Source organism: Bactrocera dorsalis, chromosome 4 (assembly GCF_023373825.1).
Source record: "Bactrocera dorsalis isolate Fly_Bdor chromosome 4, ASM2337382v1, whole genome shotgun sequence".
Classification (NCBI taxonomy): Eukaryota; Metazoa; Arthropoda; class Insecta; order Diptera; family Tephritidae; genus Bactrocera; species Bactrocera dorsalis.
The window spans coordinates 72,151,556-72,170,914 of record NC_064306.1 but is presented as its reverse complement, the minus strand read 5'-3'; the positions used below and the strand labels follow the sequence as shown (position 1 = coordinate 72,170,914).

At 37.3% G+C, this 19,359-nt stretch overlaps 1 protein-coding gene and 1 non-coding gene across 3 annotated transcripts in view; one reads left to right on the top strand and one right to left on the bottom strand.

Annotated features, from left to right (window-relative positions):
- LOC105225548 (eye-specific diacylglycerol kinase) overlaps nt 1-19,359 on the bottom strand; it is a 198,359-nt gene that overhangs the window by 143,376 nt on the left and 35,624 nt on the right. The window lies entirely within an intron of this gene.
- On the top strand, nt 4,979-5,051 carry Trnav-cac (transfer RNA valine (anticodon CAC)). Its single transcript has one exon. It is a non-coding gene; the product is annotated as a tRNA-Val (tRNA).

The window sequence follows — 19,359 nt, the reverse complement described above, 5'->3', positions numbered from 1 at the left end:
GCGCCAGAAAAGTGGAAGATATTGCAAAGCAGGAAGCAATGAGGCAACAAAGCTGCTCGCACACACTCGCACAGACACGCGCACTTAAGTTGCAATCTCCCTTTGGAAATGTCAGTGAGTGTCCAAACACACGCATACTCTTGCACGCACGACTGCTGCTTGCCAACATTGCACTTTGGCATAGTGCGCCCTTGAATTTGTAATCAACTGAAGAAAAAGTTGAGCGCACAAAGCAGGAATTTGTGCAAAAGTGCAAAACAATTAGCGTGCGGGATCTTGAGGTAAAGCGAAACTAATCGACCAAAGCCTTGGAGGCGAAGGACCAGTGGCGTTGGATAGCTTTAATGGAATTCTCAAACTCTCCCCTTGACCCACCACTGAACTAAACGAAACGGCAGCAAACTTTCGCCGTCATTAATCTTGAAAATAATCAGGAGATTTAAGCAAAGCGGGAAATCTGCTAAATGAACGAGTTGGCCGATTTAAAAATAACTTGTTGCAACATTTTACATCAATGTTAAATGGAAAAAGGAAAAAGGGCACGCTGGTCTATAACTTCTTAAGAAAAATCTTTGTATTTTGTAGAGGGAATATGGGAAAAGAAAGTGAAATAGTGGAGAGCAATGTTATAATTTGTTAAGAAATTTTACTGCTTAGTTGCAACAATGGTATGATGGAGCCAACATTTTTTAAATTTTTCTTTGGAAATTAAAAGTTAAATTTAATGCAACCTTTACAACTATTTTTATTTTGTTGTTGATTTTATTTATAAATGTAACTTTAAAAAAACACCTTTATAACAAAGGATCTGCTATACATTATATTAAAGAGGTTATCCAATGTGACTGCCTATTTTTAAGGGATTTTTAGGATTTTTTTACGACCAGCAAAAAGATAGAACTTTGAGTTTATTATCATTAATTAACATATTGGGTAGTCGAAAAAATCTTTTCGTATCATATAGTGTTGGAAAGTTGAGATTTTAAGTTTCATTAAAATTAAATTTGGGGCAGTTGAAAAAAAGTTACAGGTGTTCAAAAATGAGTGAAAATAATGAAGAAATTCGCTATATTTTGAAATGTTTGTATAAAATAGGGAAGAATGCCACGCAAGCCACCAATGAAATTTGTGAAGTTTACGGTGATGATGCTGTACCAGTTCGTGGAGCACAATAAGGGTTCACTCGCTTCCGTTCTGGAAATTTCGTTGTAAAAGATGCACCTCGCTCTGGTCGACCTATCGTGGAAAAAGTCGATGAAATTATGGAAAAGATTAACCAGAACCGTCACATAAGCAGCCCTTACATCGATAAGGAACTTAACATTCATCATCAAATGATAGTGGGTTACCACATGAATTGTCTGTGAAAAATTTAATGGACCGAATTAACATCTGCAATTCTTTCCTGAAACGAAACGATGTGCGAAAAAGATCATAGTCCGAGCGTGGTGAAGCTCTACAAATAGTCGCAAAACCAGGATTGACGCCTCGGAAGGTTACGCTGAGTGTTTGATAGGATTGGAAAGGAATCATCCATTATGGGCTGCTCCAGCATGGTCGAATCAGATTGAAGCAAGCAATCGAGAAGAGGCCAGAACGGATCAACAGAAAGGTAATCGCCTTCCATCAGGACAACGCTAGACCACAAACATCTTTGATGACTTGGCAAAAACTGGGAGAGCTTGGCAGGGAAGTTTTGATGCATCCACCATATAGTTCGGACCTTGCGCCATCGGACCACCATTTGTTTTGGTCAATGCAGAGATCCCTTTGTGAAAATTACTTGTCAACCAAAATGGTACATATTTGGTTCATTGAATTTCATTATGAATATAAAAAGAGAATAAGTTGAAGTTTGATTAGAAATACGAAAAGACTTTTTCGACCCTATATATTAGGTTATCAAATATCTCCCTTCCGCTAGTTTTAAATTTATCTACAGGCAATTTTTACTCATATGTAATTATGCTGAATAGTTCTGTCGTCATTATTTACTAAATTTTATTATTTCGATAAAATTTTAAATTTTTCTTGTTTTATCACATTTATTGAGATATTTTCTCATATTTCGACCTTTTTAACAGTTATATGCTTAGACCAACCAATTAAAGTAATAGCGAATAACTTTTTAATAAATTTAAGGTTAGGAAACCACACAGCAAATACTTTAAAGTTTAAACTAACGCCGCAGATACTCGAAGGATTACTGTTATGCGCCAATACTCATTAATTTTGTTGCGTTTTATATAAATTGTGCTATTTCCTCGAGCATGTTTTTGCTCAGTAGTACCCTTTTAATATTTAATTTAAAAAAAAAAAAAAGAACAACAACAACAATTCACACAGTACTTGGGCCGCAATTAATCACACTTCGCCCGGAGATGTGTAAATCGTTAGCAATTTTTCTTCGCTTCTTTGCCTTGTACATCCTAGGTGAAATGTAGTGTTGTTGTTTTTTGTTTATACCCTTTCACTGGCTGCTTCTGACGTCACAGCGCATAAATACACACTTTTACTAACAAATATATACAAATAAATACGAATAACTGTAAATACATAGACGTTTGCATACACTCGTAGATAATTTAGCCATCAGAAGAGCCAGAGAGCAACGCAGACAAGCCAGCGGCAGCCACTTGGTCGACAAAATCAAATCTGTTAGTTTAGCCGTCAGCGAAATGGATCTAATGCAGTCGAAGTCAAGTTGGCTGTGGCGAAAGGCCAAGTGGACACGGTACTCAGGCTAACGCTGAGCGATTAATCAACAGCCAACAGCCGGCAGACGGACAGGCGAGCAACCTTTCCTACCATCAATAACCGACCGAGACGCAAACCGCAATCCTGCCGTCACTCAATAATTCCATTTTTTTTTTGCCCTAAGCACTGCGCAAAGCTTTACTGTATTTATCAGTATATTTACTAACTATTAGTGTCGTTAAATAATACATAGGATATTCGACGTTACTATTTTGAGGCGTCCATCTATTTTGAAGCCACAACGAACTCGTTAATGCCACTTTGCCTCCGCTTTGTTTTTCCGCTTCATGCTTCTTTATTTGCGTTCGTATTACGTTTTAACTTTGTGTGTTCGCCTTGTTCTTCATTCTTGTTCGTGCTGCGTTCATTCGAACACAGTCGAATGGAAAATTGAAATTTTAAGTTTATTGCACCGTCGTCGCATCTCCTGCACCTCATCCGGCCCGCATTTTCCGTTTTTATTTGTGTCAATCGAAGCGCATTCAGTGTCAGCGCAGAATGAGAAAAGCGGCGTGTCTTTGTGGCTGACGGTGACGCTGATTGAAAGGAAGAATGAGCAACAAAGTGATGAAAGCAAATTGAAAGAGAAATTAAACGGCCTGCAATACATATATAAAGGCAAATCCAATAATATTTGCGCAAAAATAGTATTATGACGTTTTATTTGCAATTACGACGACGGACGTCGACTATCGGCAAAGACGTGGCCAGGGGCAGCAGGCATGTGCGGGGCTGTGCGTGAATTGGCAGGGACAAGTGATTGATTGCCAGACAATTTGGGTGGCGGCTAAATGACTGTGATGTCTGAGACTTGGTCAAGCTTGATGACTGGTCATTGCGAAACGAAAACGAAACCGATAATGAGAATTTCAACAGCGCGTAAGTGGCGAAAATGGGACGGTCAAAGCGATAGTAGGTTAAACCAATTAGGGGGAGCATATAGTAGTGTGCTGAGTAGGGCAATTAAATTGGAGCGGGTGACTTGAGGCAGACAAACAAGTTTGTGGAGCGGAGTTACTCGAAGAGTAGGGAATGTGTTTAAGAAAGCCACTAAAATGTTAAAGGTTAAATAAGACACGAAAAGAAGAAGAGCAGAAGCTATTATGGCAAAACTTTTAAGGTTAGGGCATTCCTAGCTAAGGCGCGGCGAGTGGAAGCGTGCCAAGAAAAGTTGAATATGTGTGAAAGTGACATCCAATGTTTGAATTACGTAATCACAGGTGATGAGTCATAGATCTTTGAGTATGATCCTGAAACAAAGAGGCAATTCTCCTCGCCCAAAAAAGTGAATAATGAGCAAATCCAAAGTGAGCAAATCAAAGGCATCGTCCACCATGAATTTGTTCCTCCTGGACAAACCATTAACGACAAGTTTTCCATAGAAGTTCTCAAGAGACTCAAACGAAAGGCCAATCGTTGCACCACGACCACGCTCCGGCTCACACCGCCTTTCTTGTGAACAGTACCTAACCAATGCCGGCACCGCAACGCATCCGCAACTGCCCTACATCCCAGATGTGTCCCCCGTACTTTTTTTTGCCTTGCCTGAAAAGGCCGATGAACGGCAAGCATTTTGAGACGACAGAAGGAATACAAGCAGAATGCACCTCGGCTTTCAAGGCCATTCCGGAGATTGCCTTCCGTGACGCCTTCAATGCATGGAAATCGCGCTAGCAGCGCTGCATCGACGCAGAAAGAGCCTATTTTGAAAGTTTTTTAAGAATTGTAACGATTGGTTCAAAATTTTTTTTTAAATCGACTCAGTCCTATTACTTTCTGGACAAACCTTATACATACTTTCGTTTTTAACTGATACAGAATTTGCCTAATTTCAAAATAAAGTTAAAAAATATAATAATATACGAAATGCAACTCTGTAACATATCATAAAAATAATAAAAAGCATATTAATAATTCAAAAGCTTACGAAAGTAAATTTTAAGTACTAAATGCGAGTAAATCTTACTTTTTTTTGCTTTTTTTCGCTTACAATGACTCTCCATTCCATATGAAGTATAACAATGTGTGTGTAAGATTTTCTGAGCTCATAAACGGTGTTAAAGTAAAGAGCGAGTACGTGATTTATAAAGAGCGACTGATGCATGCTAAGAGAGTGAGAAGTGGCAAAACCTATTACACAAGAGTGGTAGAGTTTTCTATCATTCTTGCCTATTACACGTCAGCCAGCTTAAGTGCGCACTCTGGCGAAAGATCACCAGCAGTTTCCGTAGTGTAGTGGTTATCACGTGTGCTTCACACGCACAAGGTCCTCAGTTCGAACCTGGGCGGAAACAAGTGACAACGGTGGTGTTTTTTTCATTTTATTTTTATTTTTTTTTTTTGTAGTTATTTTAATTTCATACAAGCTTAAGAAGAAAGCCAAAAATGCTGAAATCAAGAATTTATATTTACATTTTAAAATAATTTATTCGCTGGCAAAAGTTCCACGCGTTTATTTTTCTTATGCAATTGACTGAGTTAACCCTCTGACCACAATTACTCATTTGAATGCGTGTAGGGAAATTTTCACACCACAATTTTTTCTTTGGAAAAATCATGCTGAATTTTTCTTTTCGCAAAAATAGCTTCATTGCAGTTTTTATTGCTTTAACTGCTCATCAACACACACATTGAACACAATTGGCGGCAATTGGAAACCTCGAGGAATTCGCCAAATCATATTTCCACTGGCGAACGCAACGCAATTACCCATTGAGAGTGTGTCGGAGAAGGCGAGGAAAGCACACAAGCGGAGAAGCATGAAGGCAACTTTCTGCTATGCGCCATTAATTTTCATTGTTTTGCTTACGTTTCATGTTGTTTCTTCTTTTGCACACACACTTCATTTTGATACGCAGTTTTTTCAATTTTTTTTTTTTTCATTTTTATTTTTTTTTGATCATTTGGGTTTTGCAGTTTGCTCGGCTTCGAGGAAAAAATACATTTTGCGCACTTCAATACGTCGAAGTGATGCGAAACATTCAATTACATGCCCCATGCCCCAAGCCACGTTTGCTTCTGCTTCATCGATGAAAACAAAACAAAGCTGGGTAAGCAAAAACAACAAAAAAAAAACGAAAACCTGCAAGAACAAAGCAGAAGAAAATAAAAGTTGTAGAGGAGAGCAGCTGAACGACTGCGCCTAACTACTTGTTTCCTCTTAAAGTGGTTGGAGAAATTAGAGGAAAATCCAGAGTACTTCTTTACATACATATAAGAACGCTTTATAAGCCTTGTTTTTAACATAAACTCCTTCTTTAAACTTCATATATCTCCTGAGGAAATTAGCGTGATTCGGTTAATAATCCATGAAAAAGTAAGTGGTCTAGACACCACAAAAAAGCCTTCAATACCAAGCCAAATTGTTAGCCCTCATAAGTAACCCATTAACTTCATTTTAAAGCATATATTAAGGCGCAAGCATAGCATGAAGCACACAAAATCCCTCAAGATCCATTAACGGTAGGATTGGTATTTTCGCTTAAACACACACACATGCATACATAATATGCAAATTATGCCTAAGCGATTACAACAACAATAAAGAGCAACAATACAAATCGTCGAGTCACAATCGGCCAGACGGTCAATAATGAATTATGCCCCAGGTTATTGCCACCATTATGCACAGCACAGCAAAAGGCCAGCAAATTACGGCACTTTCCAAATGATTAAACCCCCAAATGAGCTGCTGATTTATTTTATTGGAACTTTCGCTCGAGCCGAAACACGCCAACTTCACTCCTTTGCTGGATTTAATTCCTTAGCCGTCTGCCGCTGATGTCGGGCAAAGTCGAAACGCATTTGTCACCAATTGTTTCCGAACAATAAATTGCACAAACACAAAATTGCACGCCACCAAACACACATCCAGCACATACAGCGCCAGGCAAATGAACCTGTGAACTTTCTACAGTTCCAACTTTCGGCAAGCGCTCCAATAACGGAATCGGTGACCCTGCTTGAGCACTTGAACGGCATGGTAGCTTGCATATGCTACATACGAAGCATATGTGTGTGTGTGCGTGCCATGTGAACTATTTCTATAAACAATTAACCTTTGCTCGACCCTAAACATGTTTGCTGAAGCTCAGCTGCGCATATCCATGAATACCAATGTATTTCCCAGTGCTCAACCGTAATCGAATAATGTTTGACCAGTTCAAATCTTTTAGCTTGGCCAATTTCTCGCAAGCAAGTGAAATGTATGCTTAAGTGCTCTTCGGCGAAATGCGAGTAAGAAATTTTCCGGTCTTTAGAGCGTTTTTTAACCTTCGTAAGCTATTTTTATTTCCACTCGTTTGGTGTGTTGCCGCTTTTAGACTTTTGACCGGCAGTTACGTTGGCTAGTCAATAACCCATGCAGAGATTCTTAACACAAAGCCACCGAAATCGAGGATTGAATAATTGAATGAAATCTGAAGACAATTTGAGTTTTAAACATTAATATCAATATATTTAGACGCGTTCATTCATGTATATTCATTTTTAAATTATAATAAAAAATCGCACGGTAAATGATATTTAAAAAGAATGTATTTTGCTAAGTTGGTAGAACTGTTCTTAATTACTATGCCAAATATGGCCGCGATTGTCAACCAGCTGTGTAAGTCGGTACACCTCAGTAGTGCGTTGTGATTTTTCCACTGGATAAAAATAACGCATAAAGAATTTGTCCAAATTTTGTATTTCTAACCAAATTTCGTGTGCGAAATGGTTACGAATGTTGGAAAAGTCTTACGGCGATTCAGTTCTAACAAAAACACAAGTTCTGGACTACCTTTGATCTCTTTAACTGATGAAAATTAAAAAAATGTAGGTTAAGTTGCTTGAAAATCGTCAACCAAGTCTTAGAGAGATGGCAAGACAGTTCGACATCTACCGATAGTCCGTTCGAATGACTTTTGTGGATATTTTAGGTATGAAACGCGCTCTTGCTCGACTCGTTCCTATATAGCTGCATTTTTTTCAAAAAGAGTACCGTATACAGTTCTTTTGGATATTGATCGTGCGAACTCCAAATCCACATTCGTTCAGAGCATTATAACTGCCGATGAGATATGGGTTTACGAATAGGTTTCATGGGAATGTAGGGGAAAAAACGAACCGAAACCAAAAAAACAAAAAAAAAAAAAAAAAACACACCAAAGCCGCTCAAAAATTAAGGTGAAACTCAATGGTTTTTTCGATATTCGTGGTTTGGTGCATCATGAATTTAAACAGATGCTCAATAAGGAGTTCTATTTGGCCGTATTGAGACGTTTGCTTGAGAACATCCTTTGAAAACAGTCGGAATTGTGGAAGAACACGATGATAGTGCACCATTGCATCGAGCCACGATTCACCAGATGAATAATTAATACCAGCTTTAAAACCTATTCGACTCACGCTGAAAAATAACTGCTTAAGTTGCAACCAAATATCACAACGAAGTACCAGAATGTCAAAAATATTGTTTAGCTTTGTTAAAAGTTTAGTTAATGAAGATTACAACCCTTTTATTTATGGAAATTGGAAAGACATTTTAATTAACATCAGGCATATTTTATAAATTAAGCAAAATTAAGAAGGGTACGAAACTTTTGCGCAAGTTTTAAAGGTACAAGTGGCATCAATAGTTCTTCTTCTACTAAAAAGACTTGTCTTAAATTGTCCTGCACTCAATCTCCCACTTTTATTCTGAAACAACGGCAATGTAATATAGCGCGAATGACGCCAATTTATTCTGGAACACAACAGCGTACGGGCAGTGGGGAAAGGCAACTGGTACGTTCGGCTGACGCTAACCGAAAAAAACGCGTCGTGCATTGTCTTTCGAAGAAAAAGGGACTGCAAACCCAATCCTTTCTTTTCTTCCCGCGCACTTCCGTCCGCCCTTATCACTTGTTATTGTTATTGTTGTGACCGTTTGCGGTCTTTTGCGTATACGCAAGGAATGACGACTTCAGCCACTACAACAACAACACCAATAATAAGGGTCAATATTCGCGCTTATTTATCTTTCATTAAATATGCTTTCATTTATTTTCGGCTTCTGGATATTTTTAAACAAACTGTAGGCATCTGTCGTTTTTTCTGACGATCTGAAAGGGCATAGCGAAGGGTTTCTACGAATATGTCTGTTAGCGCGTTGTTGACTTGTGCAGTGGCACGGAAGTGGCTAAATGTTAATGAGCTGTGTAAAAGACAAATAAAAACAAAAAGAAGAGACATTTAAAAGAGTTTATCAAAAGTTGTTGAGAAACAGGACATTTCGGGTTTTAATTGTCGGCGCGAACTTTTTGAATTAATTTAAGATGGAAGAAAGGTAAATTATGCAACTTTAAATGAAAAGAAACGTGCGACTCTTCGCATAATTTTTAAAGTCGCTGTGGGTAAGGGGTTTCAGTGTCTTCGCTTTAATATTCAATCTCAAATTAATTTAAATCTGAGAAATGAAGCTCTTAAATTGTGCAAAAATGGTTTAGTAGATCCGAAATACTGCTCTTTAGTTTATGTTTCGACTAAAAAGAAAAATTATAAAGTACACCTCCAAGAGTATCACCACTTGATTCAAGAATAGAGTGCCGAAAATAAAATTTTTATAGAATTTTCTTCGTTCGTCTTCCCCTCATTGCTAACTCACATATAATTATCGAATACTAAGCTATGCAAATCATTCTTCTTTTGGATTTATTTACTCTTTTATCGCTTCCGCTACAATTCGTATTTCATTTTAATTCAACAATTTTGTGACTTCGTGCAATTGAAAGCGAACCTATTAATTCAGGGGAACCCATTGAAAAACTATGCCATCAATTTATTTTGCCAACTGGCTGAGAATTCCAACCAACAATCGCGATAACAAGGCAAATGCTCGACATTGCTGTGTGAGTCAGTGATAACTGATAAGTATGGCAGCACTCGCCCACTGATTATAATAATTAATTATGCTAAGCTGTAGCTCACATTTTTGTTGTTTTTATACACAGCTGGCCATTATACCTTATCGATTCGTCATTTATAGTAAATAAGGCGCTAGAATAATAGCATATATTATACATACACACAACACAAATGGAGCACATACAAACGCAGAATAAGCATAAAGACCTGTTTATTAATGAATTATTCGAAATAATAAGTGTTATCGTGATTGGCGCACACAATTAGTCCTATGAGTACACGCAAACGCTTTTGAATGAGCATTTCTAGCGGCATGAGGTGTTCAAATAAATTTTCTCAGAACACTTGAATGGACTAAGCCCTTTCATCATATGCCTATAATTTGTTTTACAAGCGCATTTGCACACACAAACCTACACACGCAAATAGTGGTGACTGTATAATAGAAGAAATCGGTATTTAGCGACACATTAACGCCATCAGTGGCTCTTTCCCATCCGTTGAATCGCTTGGAATGTCAACTATAATGACTCGCTTCCAAAGAAAATCTTTCAATTTATCATTGGATGGAATCAAAAGTATTACACCCACACACACGCACACACATACAAAATTCTTATGAGTTTCCTGGTATTTCGTTTGGTCCGAACTTTAGTCAACCAGTGGTCTATGACTTCGTTTGGTCTGTGCCATTGCAAGAGCAAGAGCGGAGAAGTTTGTGTGAATATAAAATGGCATAAAATCGGCGTGGGAAAAGAGGTAAGAGTTTAATCAGATTTGGTTGTTTGCACACTTTCTGGAAATGAGATTTTATTTGCTTAATGAATTAATGTAATAACTGAGTAAATATGCAGTTATTTCTGGGAATGAGTTGTTTGTATCATTTGCTGATTACAGTTAATGTATTGACTGTAAGATTACTTTTGTAAGTAGGCGATAATTGGGTGAAAAACGCCAGTTGATAAAGGAAGTCCAATAGGACGGCAAATTTATGGAATAACTTGACTTTATTTTTTTAAGATGTTACATGGATTTACGGGTTTCAAAAAATCGAATTTTTTTATTACATTTTTTATTTTTATTTATTTTTTATTAAATTCTACAACACTTCTAGAATATTCTCCTAAATTTTCAAGTTGATCCGTGAAATAGTTACGGAGACACAGTATTGAGAACTTGTGCGCTCAAGGCTAGCTAGGCTAAGTGCGCCGTCTTTGAACGAGTTTTTCTCGAAACTGTGTGTTTGAGATCGGATGGCAAGAATTCTCGAGAACTACTCAACTTTCATGATTTTCATGAAATTTTACATAGGACTTTGAGACAAAATTCGTAAAGATTTGGACGAAGGATTTTGCTTTTCGATCACAACTATTTGAAAAACAAATGTCGCGAAATTTTAACTGTAATTTTAGTTTTTTTTTGTAAAAAGGTCTGTCGAAAATCTAATTGTCAATTATTTTCCTTCGTCCAAATTCTATATTAAGGTCGTAACTAAAACTCATATATTTTCACTTTAAATGATCTTGTAGGGAGTTGCCCTGTCAACACGGGCGCATATTTTCTCCAAGGGGTCACCGGAAAGAGACTGAGTTAAAAAAATACTGTTTTTTCCAAAAATTTCTGAATTTTATGTTAATACTGTATATTTTCAACAGTAAAAAATTCTTATGAAATATTTAATTTTTTTATATGAGAAAAAAATTTTAAAAAGAGGCTGTTTTTTATACGAGAAAACCCATGAAACCTTTAAAGAATTATAGAAATGAACTGATTTTTTTCAACTTCCATTGTTTTGGCCTTTTTGTAAATAAGATAATTTCAAAATCATAACATTAAAATTATAGAATTTATAAACCTCCAAAAAAGCACTGCAATAAGATTATATCATTAAGTAGCAATTGTTGTTTAAATATGAGTTCGCTGTTTTGGCTTGAGTACTTCGTAAACGGCGTGCGGCAGAGCGCGATAACTTTTTATTGGAGTTACGTGCCATGCTGAAATTGGTAAGCAATATAGTGAACGGTTAACGTGCCTGCGGTTAAACCTCTTTAGGCTGTGTTCTCAAGTTTCCTACTCTCTCACGCGGTAGCTTTCTCACCATCTGGTACTCTGACATCTGCTTACTTATTTCGTAGCGAAGTTGTTTGATAACAGGTTGCCAAAAAGTGGCAAAAACAACAAAATAAATTAGAAAATGCTTATTGAGTTGCCAGTATGCTAATTTATTATTATTTAGGCACCATGAACAGATATTCATATTATATCCGCCTACTTGCTTAATCTAAAATTGGCGTGTAATTAAATGTGTAATTGTTTTTCGATAAATTGAATTTAATTATAATAGAGAGAATGTGGAGATTTTCATATTATTTTGTTGTCCTTCAACTGCGAAGCTCAAATTACCGCAATGAGTTCGAACGCAGCTAAAAATGCGTGTGTATTTGTATGTGTGTGCATTTTAACTATAATAAATGATTACCATTGTCATAAAAATAGCTTTTATTGTTGGTGTAAAGTTTCCCTACTATTTGTGGTCGCAGCACTGTAATTGCAATTTGCGATTCGCGGAATCAATGAAAGTAATTTGGCTCGTTAACCGCGCGCTTTTGTTCAACATGTTTTAAATCCGAACTTGTTGTTGTTTTATATTTTACATTGGAATTTACATTGGCGGCTTAACCGAAGTTGAGAGAGAAAAGTGCATGACTAAACAGCTGAATCGATTTGAAAAAAAGTGAATAAAATAATATTAGAAGGTTGCCAACTGGTTGATATTTTTAGGCGAAAATTTGAAACGAGAATCGTATGAGCTAATGAGATTTGAGCAAGGTTTAACGGTTACCTCTTGAAAATTTCGGCTCAAAACGGTTATTATTGAAATCTTAATATATATATTTCTTGTGTGCGTATGTATGTATGTATGTCATAAATTCCTTTTAAACGACTGGACCGATTTTGATGAAATATTGTGTGTCTCTTCAAGCAAATTCGAGGATGGTTTAGAGTCACAATTTGTTAGTTAATACTAACGCAAATACGGTTGCGTTTAACCTATTGACGGCGAGTGTATGTACATATCTACAAGTCACGCAATATTTCTGGACACCGCTATTTCTTTGCTTCATTATACCGTGAATCGCAAAACGAATAAGTTCTGTTTTCTTTACATAGTTGTGTTGTGATTTTCGGATTGTTAAAGCTTATTGAAAAAAGTTTGAAATTAAAGACGTGTGTGCAAGACACGTCTGTCGGGTCCGCTAGTATACATATAAAATAAAAAAGATTTACAAAAAGTTCTTGAGAAGGGTTGCCGCCTTCTTATAATTTAATAATATTACATTAGCATTTACTTTGTTATATAAGTTTTTACAATAAAAAAAAAATAAATTTCTTATAGTCTACAATTTATTAGAGTTGCCACGAGTTTAAAATTTTTAATTCGTTAATATTGAAATATTGCAAAATGGATATAAAAAATTATATTTTTAAGAAAGATACTTGCCATTATTAGAAAGAAATTCAGTATTACAATATTGAAACTAAACCTATAATATGGCAACGTGTCTCATTTTCATATATTAAAAAACTATAATATTTTCAATCATTATGTTTTATTTTCGCATTTAATTCTCCTAATACTCCATAGAGTTAAACGATCTTCGGCGATTCGCCATTTGAATTTTTGGTAACTGGCCGATGATGGGAACGAATAAACAATAGGAGCAAGTTCCGCTGCCAAAAGACACGCGAGCGCTCCTGTGATCGCATGAACATGATATTGGCAATTTTCAATTTACTTTGCTCTGCCAACCGGCCACTCAAGCCGCACATAATTAAAATACTCCACACAGCGAGGGCAACGAGTGCGCGGCAAATACAAATTCTAAACGAGCACACACGTACACACACATATGCATTTGGCGGAGGATGCTAAAGGTCGATGAAAATCCCATCTTTGTGGTGCCCGTGTTGCATGCAGCTACTAAATTTCGCGAATGACGGGGCGTATGAGTAACTTTAATGCAGCTGATTGCCGAGTTCTAATGAATTTCACCAATTCACAATTAAGGCTGGTTGCTGAAATCGAATATGGCGCACTACGAATGCCCGCCGAGGGCAGGGGGTGTAGTGCACTGAATGAGTCGTGAAATACGAGCATTTAAATGAGAGCAACCGCAGCCAAAAGCCGATTAGTAAACGTAAACGCTGACTAAATTTGTTGTTAAACAAAGCAAATTTACCTTCTGCAACTAAATGTCACTTTGAGCTGTCAATATGAGCCGCGCGCCCTGCACTGAAAGCTGTGCGGTTGCCATGCATGCAGAACACGACCGCAAAAACACCACGAGCGCAAATACAACGGCAAACACATGCACCGCTATGCAAACACATGTAAACTGTCGTGTGAGTGTGTGTGTGTGAGTGGAGGCAATTTGTTTTTGCATCACCATTGCTGCTAATTAAGCGCAGGAAAGCGGCGCCGAGCTGAGCTGCGCTGGGCTGAGCGCGAGCAAATAATCGAGTTAATCAAACATTGCAAGCAAATCGCACAAGCGGGCTAAGAACTATCTTTAAAAGGGTGTGGCATGTGTGGCACGTCGACGCTGACGCAGGATGTGGCGCTGGCTGCCCATGCGACAGTGAGAAGTGTTTTATTGGTTCGCAATTTAAATGCGGCGCGAGCAGTAAACCTCGATTTGATGTGTTAATTGAAGTGGAAGAAGAAGCAGCGTCAGCAGACAGACCAAATAATTTGAACAGCATGCAAGAAAACCTAATTTAATTAGAGAAAAACGCAAACAATATTTGAGACGAAATGAACAGGCAAATTAACTGGCCAATTTGAAGTAGTACAACAACAAAACGGGTAGGTTTTTTACTCTGTCTTAATATAGAAACCAGCAGCATGCTTGTTGATGCTGGCATCATTCAACCAAAGCAATTTCCATTTAAAAATTTCAAAATTGAGGATTTTAAATTGAAAGTAGTTGAAGAAAATAAATGCGTTTTCTAAGTTACTTCCTCGATTGAATAAATATATACAAGTATATCTCATTTGCAATGCAAAACTCAGCGTATATGGTATATGCACATAGCTTCTTTTCTTCCATTGAAACTTCTTATTATTCAAGAGCGAGTACAGTAAAGTCAATAAATTATGAATAACATTATGCAACATGCTTTCAATAAACTGTATCTCTGCTTCTGCTTCCTAAACCACCACATCGACAATATTTCTACTGTTCGGCAACTCATTAGTTATTCCACTGGCACAAAAAATGCTACAATTTCATTTAAATGTATGACAACTGCCATCAAACAAATACTTATTAGACAGTCAATGTAAATAGAAGCCGTGCAATCAAATTATGCAACAACAACAACAACACTGGTGTATGTACGATTATGCGCAACAAGTGTTTGCCGTGCACACTCACATAAATACATGCAAATACAGCCGTTTGCATACATTTGCATAATAACAACAACAAATGGTTGAGTTAAGCAAGAGAAAAGGTAAAAAAAAGCTCAAGCCAGCAACAAATAAACACGTTATAAATTTTCCAAGTATGGCCATGAAATGAAAAAATATATTGGAAAAAGAAAATTATAGCAAAAATTTCTCACACGTAGGATTTTTTGCGTTGTAGTCAAGGAACGTAGGAGTCAAACCATCACCATTTACTAAAATGACAAATATACAATATTGAACAAAACTAAAGCACCCCTACATTGGTTTTATTTTTATTCCTAAATTTTAGAAAAATACAAAGGTATTAGGGGGCAAATTTTTATATGTTACAATTACGTACATATATATTTACTCACAAAAAACTGTAATATTTTTTATCTATTCTTTCGAGTTAAACAATTTGAAATAAGAAACTTCTTATAAGCACATATTTCTTTGTCAGAAAAAACATCACTGCGCTACTGTTAAAGTACGGTACTCAGTAAAGACTGCAAGAAGAGATGATTCCCTGATTAAAAAGGCTATCCAAATTGATCCCACAGCCTCTTCCAGTCAAATAAAGAAACAGTTTTGCTTACCAGTTAGTTGAACGAACAATTAGAAAACGAGCTGTTGATGCCGGGATGTTCTGTCGTCGTACGGCTAGTAAGCTTTTTATTTCAGCAAAAAATAAAAAGGCCAGACTTGAATTTGCGACAACTCATCTCGATTGAAGCATTCAGAAACTGGAAAGCAGTTTTATTCTCAGACGAATCAAAATATAGCATTAAAGACGGATGGCATAAGGCGGACGGATGGGAAGGCCGAAAGGACAGAGACTCAACCCCAAGTATTTTGTTTGGGTCATTAAATATAGCGGTGGTAATGTTATAGTCTGGAATTGTTTCTTTGAACTCAGGATTGGACCTACTCATATTGTTTATACTGACATTTAAAAAAAATGGAGGTTTTCACAGGACAATGATCCTAAGCATACTTCAAGGTATTGGACAACCTGGTTGCGAAGAAACATTGTTGTTGTTTTAGACTGGCCGGCGTAATCACCCGATCCCAACCCCATTGAGAACTTATGAGAGATCGTTAATTCTAAAATAAATAGGGAACCCAGTACAACCAAGGAAAACTTTTTGAAATATTCATTTAGATATGGCGTGTTTTCGAAGACTAGAACGAAAAAAACTCGGTCAAAAGCGAACTAAATCTCAGAAATTGTTCCATAGGTCACAACAAGAGCACCAATATAGCATAACGATATCAGCACCATCTACGGGGCTGAAAAAATTTAATTGTTCAAATTTGAATACATTTTATGTACAGTATTTATTTAGTAAATTCAAATCGTTCTTTTCACGAATTAGAAAAAGTTGATAAGACTTTCAGCTACAAGCTATATCAAAACTATCTTGTATTTCTAGTTGGAATTATCATTAAAGCCAAAATATAGATCGACCTTGTAGGAAATTAAAACAAATTTTTACTTTAAATCGGCAACAATGCAATGTAATAGTAAGGCGCAGCATTCGCTTTTCTCTTTCCCCCTCAATACCTTTGTTTCAATGAGCTTTACAACAGCTCCCTTTGAGTATGGAAATTTCGTGCATTCCCATCTTAATTACCACTTTCAGTCAACACCCGCTTCCCTCACGTGAGTGTTGACATCGACGATTCGCAACTGTCTACCAGACACACAAACACTCACGCGCATAAAGGGATTGATCACCCTAGGCACAGTATCTCGTTGTTAGCGCCTCTCTTTTGCAGTTTTCATTTCCACCTCTGCGTTTACGTTTTTGTGGTGGGCGGCTCATTTGATGTCGCGAACTTTACTTAAGGCTTAGTCAACCCTTTTGAAATTGAAGCACCATTATTATTATTTATGCTCATATTATTCTGGTTTATTTAGCACATCTATTTTTCATTTAATTTCCCCGCATTTTTGCCTTTCAACTTCGTTTAATTGCCCATACTAGTTTTAACTTGAGCTCACTCTCCTCTTTTTCGACCCTTTTCTTCTCTCGCAGCTGCACTCGCCGTGGTAAAAAGTTTCCGCGAATTTCTTCTGCATGCAATAAAATCGTTTCAGCTGAGTATCGGCAATTGTTGAGTGGCCGAGGGAAAACTTTCGCAGCTTCGGACAATAAAAGTGAAAATAAAAAACGGAAAGCAACGAAGAGTATGGGTAAGTTGTGTGAGTTTTAGTGGAAGTACAGTTTAAAGAAAAATCTGTTCGAGGTGAACTTTCATTAAGTTTTTCAATTTCATTTTTTGCTGAACAAAAAGGAAAAATAACTGCACTTTTTACGACACTGACTGTCAGTTGAGCCAACAAAAGAATTGCAGAGACGAAGGAAAGAGGAAAGTGTGAAGATAAAGAAGTTGAGAGGAGCTTACTTAAAGAGAAAGAAATGGAAATTTAATCTGTTTGTTCAGAATTCAACTACTCAAGGTTCACAAACACATTCACATAAGGTGCTTACAAGATCCACCGACTTTTGTCTTAACCCTTTCTGGGTTTGAGAGAGGTGTTGAAGTCAATTTAAATTATTTCTTTTATTATTTTCGAAAATTGTATCCAAATCAAAAGCAATTCGCCTTACATGGTGCACATATGTATGTATGAACATAAAATCGTACACAAGTGTTGAAATTAATTTGCATTCTTCAACCCCTTATCACCTCTCTTCTTTAATGGCCACACATACGCACGAATCGAAGGAAAAGTGAAATGCGAAAATGTCGAATATTGAAAAATAAGCAAAGAAAACAAACCGAAATTCGTTTTGTGAAGAGTAAAGGGGAATACGATTCACGCTATATAAAGGAGGTGTTGGAAGAACTCTTGGTCGAACATACGCATATGACCCACAGCACCTGCCGTTGTTGAAAAAGCTGTTTAAAAATTGCTGAAATCTGTCACAAACCGACAAAGAGAGAGAATGAAAACTACAAGTTCGTGCTCGTGCTTGTACAGGTGCATAACGGAATTTGCTAATCGTGTATCTGCTAATGGCAAGCATTTAAGAAATTAAACACAACAAGAGACATGGAGAGAGACAGCTCTAACATAAAAACAACAACAGCGCATGGTTTTAAGATATTAAACTCATTGAAGCACTAAATGAAAATGGAAATGCAATCCCCAAACACTTGCAGCTACACATATCTGCGAAAGCTATGCGACTGCTGTGGCAAGAAGATTTGCCAAGTATTTTCGCCCACGTCAACTTGCCGTGGAAGTGATAATTGGAAAACTTTCTGGGGTTTCGCCAAAAAACTGTTGCTCGCCAGCATTTAAAACTTTTAAATAAAAAGCCAACGGGTAACAAAGCAAAAACCAACAACAACTGCCAACTAAATACTGCCCGCTGAACTGGTGGAAACCGCTTGATAATGGAGGAAGCATGTGTTGAGGTTGCGCGCGCGCGTGTGGCATGCCTCAGTGCGTTGAATGTGAAGAGTGGAAAATTAAATGAAATCGAGCAACTACGTTCGTGGCAGCCTCACTCACAATGTTTCGGTTAATTAACAGCATGGTTAAGCGAATGTTGCTTCAAGGCAGCACGTCGCAATGCAACGTTGCGCGGCAGAATAATTTGTTGCAATGCGAAAGTGAAAAAACGGGAAGAGATTATTAGTACAACGAGAGAAAATATCTAAAACTTACTACCGATTTACTTCACACTGAATTTTAATTAACTGTTATGCTTGTGGATCCGCTTCTTTTACTTTTGTTGTAATGTTGTAAGTTTTTTAACCAGAAAAATGTTAACTTCGGTTGCACCGAAAGGATTCGGTAGAAGAACTTGATTGCCATTGTTCAGTTTGTATGTCACCTACATGCTAGGGTGCTCCCATCCGAACAATATGTTCTTCTTCTTCTTTACTGGCGTAGACACTTCTTACGTGGTTATAGCCAAGTTAACAACAGCGCAAAAATAAGATATTACTGGTGCGCTAACAGAAAGTTGAAGGTCGCAGTGCATTCCTCAACTTTCATTCTAACAACAGCGCACCAGTCGTATCTTATTTTTGCTTTGCGATGCCAATTGGAGATTCTAAGGGAAGCCAGGTCTTTCTCCACCTGGTCCTTCCAACGGCGTGGAGCTGCCTTTATGCCGCGATGTCTGAATTTGGTATCCCCGCAAAACTAATACGGCTGTGTAAACTGACGTTGACCAACACGAAAAGCTCCGTCAGGATCGGGAAGGACCTCTCCGAGCCGTTCGATACCAAACGAGGTTTCA